This window comes from Rhinopithecus bieti, unplaced genomic scaffold, assembly GCF_001698545.2.
Source record: "Rhinopithecus bieti isolate Rb0 unplaced genomic scaffold, ASM169854v2 scaffold_17971, whole genome shotgun sequence".
Classification (NCBI taxonomy): domain Eukaryota; kingdom Metazoa; phylum Chordata; class Mammalia; order Primates; family Cercopithecidae; genus Rhinopithecus; species Rhinopithecus bieti.
The window spans coordinates 680,153-688,675 of record NW_016809834.1 but is presented as its reverse complement, the minus strand read 5'-3'; positions in this window follow the sequence as shown (position 1 = coordinate 688,675).

The following is an 8,523-nucleotide window of genomic DNA, read 5'->3' as shown; positions in this document are numbered from 1 at the left end:
CACATATACACCATGGAATACTATGCAGCCATAAAAAAGGATGAGTTTGCGTCCTTTGTAGGGACATGGATGCAGCTGGAAACCATCATTCTTAGCAAACTATCACAAGAACAGAAAACCAAACACCACATGTTCTCACTCATAGGTGGGAACTGAACAATGAGATCACTTGGACTCGGGAAGGGGAACATCACACACTGGGTCCTATCATGGGGAGGGGGGAAGGGGGAGGGATTGCATTGGGGAGTTATACATGATATAAATGATGAATTGATGGGTGCTGATGAGTTGATGGTGCAGCACACCAACATGGCACAAATATACATATGTAACAAACCTGCACGTTATGCACATGTACCCTAGAACTTAAAGTATAAAAAAAAAAAAAAAGATCACTTTCAGAAAGGAGTACACCAAAAAAATTACTGCCCAAGATGTCAATGTCACTAAAGGAATATTCTCTGCTATTTAAGTGGAAAAGTGATTTCCCTTTCCATTTCACCAGGTAGAGATTATTATACATTTTGAAGCACATGTTGGAGCTTGGAAGAAGAATGAAGGATAAATAAGGGTCTTGTTCTGTGGACAAAGCAAATCATGGAAGAGAACCTTACCTTGGGGAGAATGGCTGTGTTTGTGGAAAGTCTGAAGAGATTAAACTGATGAAACTTCTATTTATAGAACTATTCTGATTGTTTCTGTTTTCCCCAGGCTACTGGAGGTAAATACATATGCTATTCATTGCCGATATGTTTTATTTTTTCTGTCAAAATACATGTGATAGAGTATCTGCAACTTTTGCATATATTAAAACTACAAAGAGAGCAAAGGGGCAACTTAAAAAGATGATAGTGTGTAAGTTGGCATGAGCTGAGGAAGTTTATGTGCTAAAATGATTATATGGCAGCATAATTTTGTGGAAGGGGGCAAGAAATATATAGGACATGCAAGAGTGAAGCTCAAAACTGAAAGGCACATATTCTCGAAATGGATCACAGGGAAGGATTCAAACAAGAGAATCTCAGTAGAACTATTACAGCCAAAAGAGACAAAGGAAATGAAGAGGCTAACTGAGCTAATGCTAACTGAAGGAATTAAAAGGAATAAGCATGCTCATTTATAATTTTATCATGGAAAAAGAAATACAAGTGGGAGAATGGCCCATCAATAAATGAGGAGGGAGGAGAAATCAATGTTAGTTGTAAAATGTCTGAGCTATTGAACTGCTGTTTTCAAGTCAGCCTTTATAAAGAAATAGGGGTCTGGATAATTAGGAAGTAATTAAGGACGTACTGACCCACTGACTTTCAGGCACTATTGATGATAAATAAGTAAATAATTACTACTTGCACTAACAAAATATGTGAGTATGTAGAAGAAATGCATTCTATATAAATTTCCATGTTTTGATGGTAATTATTGTACCACTTGTTTAACTAGCCAATGGGTGGGGGAAAAATAACCCACCTCCAAACATGCACAATTAAATAGATGCAATGATTTGGCCAGAGGAAAAAGACCAAGGAATAAGCTTTGCAGGCTAAAATAAAAATAATCTGCTATCAGCTTATGTAAACAAATTAAATAACAAAACACACACAGCAAACAATACTATAGTAAAATAATTTGGTCTGCAGTTACTAGGTGTGAGATTAGGAACTGTACGAGGCAAAGTATCTTTCTTAGTTGTCCAGTGAGCCTGGACCACCCAAAAGACTGATTTAATAATTTTTACAAGTGCTACTTAACTGGGAGATTTTCATCTCTCAGAACTAAAATTTTATGGAAAATTGTAAACTTTCCAGTTTGTGCTACATAATGTGGACCTAGGTATGAGCTGGGTATATAGTCTGAATTGGATAAACATGTCTCCTACACTTTTGAAACATGGATGAATTGATGTAAGAATGGAGTTTTCTTTCTTTCTTTTTTTTTTTTTTTTTTGGTAATTCAGAGGTAGTACAGAATGGTAAAGAACGAAAGAGTTTCAGTCAGACAGACCTAGTTTAGAATATTGCCTCAACCTCATGCAATGAGCACATGGGCAAATGCTTTAACCTTTTTGAGGGATGGTAATTATATTTACTACATATGGTTGTATGAAGATAAAGTGAAATTGTAGATATACAGTTCTTGGCACAAAGTAGATAATAAATAAAACTTATTATCATAATAATATGGTAAAGTTAAGTATAACATGTGATATAAACACTTACTCAAAAGCTAGAGAATCCAGAATCTATTTTTGTTTTAATTTTGAATGACATAGAACTTGTGAGATTAGTACTTGATAAATGGTATCTATTAATGGTATTTATTATTTAGCCCTGTTACCTTAGAAAAATTATAGTCTCATTTGCCACCTAAATGATGATTAACCTAATTTTTTGGTCAGCATTTTTGTATTCTGAGCATTATTGGAGCACATGGGTCCTGAAGGAATTAGAGTTTACGTGGAGAGGTAAAACTAATATACAGGAAACAACTGGAGGCAAAAGTAATTTACCACAAGTACTACAGGAGTTCAGAGAGCAGAGAGGGTATGGTACTGTAGTAACAGAAAGTATGGTAAGGACAAAGTGGTGCTTACTCTGGGCCTTGAGTATTATTTAAGATTTGTATGGATGAGGAGATGATGCTGAAGAGGCTGGAATGCTTTTTGGGTGGGAAAGCAGCCTAAGCTGGTGTGAAAGTAGAAATGAATGCATCTAGTGATTGCATCTCTGAAACATGTGGCATGTGACCTGATATAAGATATGAGGATTGCATCAGAATATTTGAAATTGGGCCATTGGTCTACATATGAGGAGAGGTTAATAGATGTTGACTAGAAGGGAGTGTTAAAGTTGGGTAAATAACTGGAGGACAAAGCAGAAAGCTGCTGTCACTCGCAATAACTGCCTTTCTAAGGGTGTTGTGGTTTTAGATGAAATGAGATATTTGAATCCCTAAAGCAGTTGTCTTTTTGTGGGAGCTCTACAACCATCCATAGAAATTTCACTTTTCTTGTCGGAGTCCTCCACTAGTCTATGAGTCTCTTGAGGTAGGAACCAAGCTTTGTTTATTTCCATATATGAGCACTTAACACAGTACCTGTCACATAATAACAAATGTGAAATATTTGTGGCATGAATGAAAGTTTCTGTATAGTTATAAACATGAAATAACATTTTATTTTTCTTGAGATGGAGTTGTGCTCTGTCACAGAGGCTGGAGTACAATGGCACAATGTTGGCTCACTGCAACCTCTGCCTTTGAGGTTCAAGCGATTCTCCTGCCTCAGCCTGCCGAGTAGCTGGGACTACAGGTGCGTGCTACCATGCCTGGCTAATTTTTTGTATTTTTAGTAGAGATGAGATTTCACCGTGTTGGCTAGGTTGGTCTCGAGCTCGTGACCTCAAACGATCTGCCTGCCTCGGCCTCCCAAAGTGCTGGGATTACAGGCATGAGCCACTGCGCCTGGCCACAATAGCATTCACTATTTGTGTTTTATTACATTTACTTTAGTTTTACATTTTATCTACTTCTAAAAGGTTTTACAGTGGCTTGCACATTGAAATAGAATACTTGCTAAGAAACAGGTCATATTTCAGAAAGAGAAAATTCCCCTCCTTTTAGGCACCAAGGCCAAACAGATTATGATATTCAGGGAAGACAAATTGGATTTGGTTTCTGGCAGCTGTAACATGAAGAGAATCACATGTGCTTTCCTTTTCTGATATGCAGTCTACAACATTTAAGTACAGAGAAAGAGTTTTCCCTGGAAACAAACTGGAGGTGGAAGTGATCACATGGGACCTTGTAATATTTCAATTAAACATTCCTATATAGGGAAGGAAGTTCAATTGGATTTGAGTGAGCATAAAATAGGCTCTAGAGAGATTTTGGCACTGAGACCAACCCCATGTCTTCTGGCTTTCCAGATGGTTCAGGGATGAAATTTACCCCATTTTTGTTGTTGTTGTTCTTAAATTTTGGAAGTGCTGTGCATCTGGAAAAAATAACCAGGAATTCAATTGTTTAAGAAGTAAAGATATTTAGGTACAAATAAAGAATGGGGCTCACTTAAATGATTTTGCTTTGAAACATGGTAACATGGTAAATAACCTAGAGAATAGCATTAAACACTTTGCAGAACCGTGGGTCATAAATCTGTAACAACACTTTGATTAATTTGGAATCTTCATGAGCAGAGATGAAGAAAATAGTCCTTGAATTGATTTCCACGTTATGTTGATTTTGTGATCATCTGTGTACCAAGAGACCACCCAATTTATCTCTGTTGTAACTAACACCAGATTTTGTCTTGGGTTTGAAATCTCTGGCTATGACATGCAACATATTTAAAAAATCTGTTTGATTGATAGTTTAATCATTGTTCCCCATTACATCAGCAGCCAGGCCTAGTATTCCAAGTTTGAAGGATTGTTGTGCCTCTGTCCCTGTGTCACATAAAGTACTTGTGGCTTGACAATGGTAGATCTGATTGCAGCTTTACAGAATTCAGACATAGTTGAAAGTTTAAATGTTACATTTATGTTTTAGATAGCACATGATTTCTATTCCTCCTGTTATAAAATAAAATCAACTTTCCAGTTGTTTTCATCATGTGCTCTTGTGTCTTCTGTCTTCCATATTTATATGTGTATAAAATTTTATACTTTTGAAAACTATTGGGAAAAGCCAGTTGCCACTTGCTGTTTTGACCTAAGTAGGCAAACATATAACCAAGTTTTCATATGGTGTAGTTTTAAGTTCTTCCTGTTGGTCAGTGTCATTATTCTAGGGTTTCCATGTGATTTAACAATCAGGTAAGTCAGCATGGCCTTAGAGGCTGAAAGAAATTCAACCAGGCCTAAAATTGCCTATATCTAAGTATAACATTTAATTGAACTTGGCATTGGCATTCCTCTGCTGATGGTATACTCTGTTGCCCAGACACAATTAAGTAGGTAAAATCTGTCTGCAGGGATTCTGCTTCATAGGCCTTCTCTATGATTTCTCTACTTGTTTTAACGACATTTTTAGGTTTTCATATGGTTACCTTTGTGTCCCCACCCAAATCTCATCTTGAATTGTAATCCGCAGAATCCCCATGTGTCAAGGGAGAGACCAGGTGGATGTAATTGAATCATGTCGACCGTTTCCCCCATGCTGTTCTCGTGATAGTGAGTGAGTTCTCAGGAGATCTGACAGTTTTATAAGGGGCTCTTCCCTGCTTTGCTTAGCACTTCTCCTTCTTCCTGCCTTGTCAAGAAAGTACCTTGCATCCTCTTTGTCTTCTGCCATGATTGTCAGTTTCCTGAGGCCTCCCCAGCAATGCTGATCTGTGAGTCAATTAAAGCTCTTTCCTTTATAAATCACCTAGTTTTAGGCAGTTATTTATAGCAGTATATAAAAGACTAATATAGTAAATTGGTACCACAGAGAGTAGGGTGCTGCTATAAAGATACCTGAAAATGTGGAAGTGGCTTTGGAACTGGGTAACAGGCAAAGGTTGGAACAGTTTGGAGGGGTCAGAATAAAACAGGAAGATGTGGGAAAGTTTAGAGCATCCTAGAGACTTGTTGAATGGTTTTGACCAAAATGATGATAGTGATATGGACAATGAAATCCAGGCTGGGGTGGTCTTGGATGGAGATGAGGAACTTGTTGGGAACTGGAGCAAAGGTGACTCTTGCTATGCTTTAACAAAGAGACTTGTGGCATTTTGCCCCTGCCCTAGAGATCTGTGGAACTTTGAACTTGAGAGAGATGACTTAGGGTATCTGGTGGAAAAAATTTCTAAGCAGCAAAGTGTTCAAGAAGTAACTTGGGTGCTCTTAAAAGCATTCAGTTTTATGTATTCACAAACAGATGATTTGGAGTTGGAACTTATGTTTAAAAGGGAAGCAGAGCAGAAAAATTTAGAATATTTGCAGCCTGACAATGTGACAGAAAAGAAAAACCAATTATCTGAGAAATTCAAGCCTACTGCAGAAACTTGCGTAAGTAACAAGGAGCCAAATGTTTATTGCCAAGACAATGAGGAAAATGTCTCCAGGGCATGTCAGAGGTCTTCACAGCAGTCCCTCTCAGAGGCCTAGGAGAAGGCTGGGCCCAGAGCCCCACTGCTCCATTCAAGAACAGCCTCAGGACTTGGTGCCCTGCATCCTAGCCATTCCAAAAACGGGCCATGGTACAGCTAGGTCCATTGCTTCAGAGGGTGCAAACCCGAAGCCTTGGCAGCTTACATGTGGTGTTGGGCTTGTGGGGCACACAGACATCAAGAATAGAGGTCTGGGAACCCCTGTCTAGATTTCAGAGGATATATGGAAATACCTGAATGTCCATGCAGAAGTTTGCTGCAGTGGTGGAGCCCTAATGGAGAACCTCTGCTAGAGCAGTGTAGAAGGGAAATGTGGGGTGGGAGGCCCCACACAGAGTCCCCGTTGGGACACTGCCGAGTGGAGCTGTGAGAAGAGGACCACCATCTCCAGACCCCAGAATGGTACATCCACCAACAGCTTGCAGTGTGCACCTGGAAAAGCCACAGACACTCAAATCCAGCTTGTGAAAGCAGCCAGAAGGAGGGCTGTACCCTGCAAAGCCACAGGGGTGGAGCTACCCAAGGCCATGGGAACTCACCTTTTGCATCAGTGTAATCTGGAAGTGAGACATGGGCTCAAAGGAGATCATTTTGGAGCTTTAAGATTTGACTGCCTGGCTGGATTTCAGACTTGCATGGGGCCTGTAGGCCATTTTTTTTTTGACCAATATCTTCCATTTGTAATGGGTGTCTCTACCTAATACCTGTGCCCCTATTGTATCTAGGAAGTAACTAACTTGCTTTTGATTTTTAGGCTCATAGGTGGAAGAGATTTGCCTTGTCTCAGATGAGACTTTGGATTTGGACTTTTCATTAATGCTGGAATGAATTTGAATTAAGACTTTGGGGGACTGTTGGGAAGGCATGATTTGTTTTGAAATGGGAAAGGGACATGAGATTTGGGAGGGGCCAGGGCAGAATGATATGGTTAGGCTTTGTGTCCCCACCCAAATCTCATATTGAATTATAATCCCCACATGTCAAGGGAGAGACAAGGTGAGATAATTGAATCATAGAGGCAGTTTATTCCATGCTGTTCTCATGATAGTGAGTGAGTTCTTACAAGATCGGGTGGTTTTATAAGGGGCTCTTCCCCCCTTCACTGAGTATTTCTCCTTCCTGCCATCTTGTGAATAAGGTACTTTACTTCCCCTTCACCTTCTGCCATGATTGCAAATTTCCTGAGGCTTCCTTAATCATGCTGAACTGTGAGTAATTAAACCTCTTTACTTTATAAATTACACAGTCTTGTGTATGCCTTTATTAGCAGCATGAGAACAAACTAATACACTTTTAAATTTTATTGAGACTTGATTTATGTCCCAGAGATTATGGGCTCAGTTTGTAAATGTTTTGTGTGAACTTGAAAGTAATTCTGTTGGTGTTGGTCTGTAATTTTCAATTATGTCAATTGGTGGATAGTCTGTAATTTTCAATTATGTCAATTGGTTGATAGTCTGTGTCAAGCCTTTAATATCCTAATTTTCTGTCCATATATTCTATCAGTTATTGAGAGAGAAGGTTGAAATCTCTGCCTATGTGGATTGTGACTTGTCTAGTTCTCCTTGTGGTTTTATCAGTTTTTGTTTCATACATTTCGGAGTTTGTCATTAGGTACATATGCATTTATAATTGTTATATCCACTTACTGAATTGACCCTCTTATCAGTAGAAAATGACCCTGCTTATTACTGTTAGTATTGTTTGGTCTAAAAAGCAAGAATATCTACTATGTCTAATGTTAATATAGCCACTTCAATTTTCTTTTAATCAGTGTTAGCACACTATATCCCCAATTCTTTTAGTTTTAACATGTTTGTGACTTTATATTTGACTCTTGATATTTAAACCAGTCTGACAATTGCTGGCTCTTAATTGAAGCATTTAGGCCATTTATGTTTAGTGTGATTATTATTCTAGCTGGTTTTAAATTTACCACCTTGCCTTCTTTCTATTTTCTCACCTTTTCTTTCTTCTCTTTTATTGTCTTTACCACCATTTGGATTGAATATTATGACTCCATTTTATCTCCTTTGTTATTCTTTTAGCTATAACTCTTTGTTAATTTAATGATTGATTTAGGGTTTATAGAGATAAATTAGAGATGCCACATCTCTCATATTGAGTGCCAGACCTTGCATATAGTATGAAAACCTTTTAACAGTATACTTCCACTTCTTCATTCCTAGACTTTGTGCTATTTATGTCTTACATTTTATTTCTACATACATTATAAACCTAACAATGTATCAGTTTCATTTTTTACTTTAAGCAGTCAATTATCTTTAAAGAGGCTTAGCAACAAGAAAAAATTATTTTATGTTAACCTCTATATATCTGGTGCTCTCTTTGTGTAGATCTATATTTCCATCTGGTATTATTATCTTGCATAAGTTTTGATTGTCTGAAAAGTCTTTATTTTTTAAAAAAGTTAT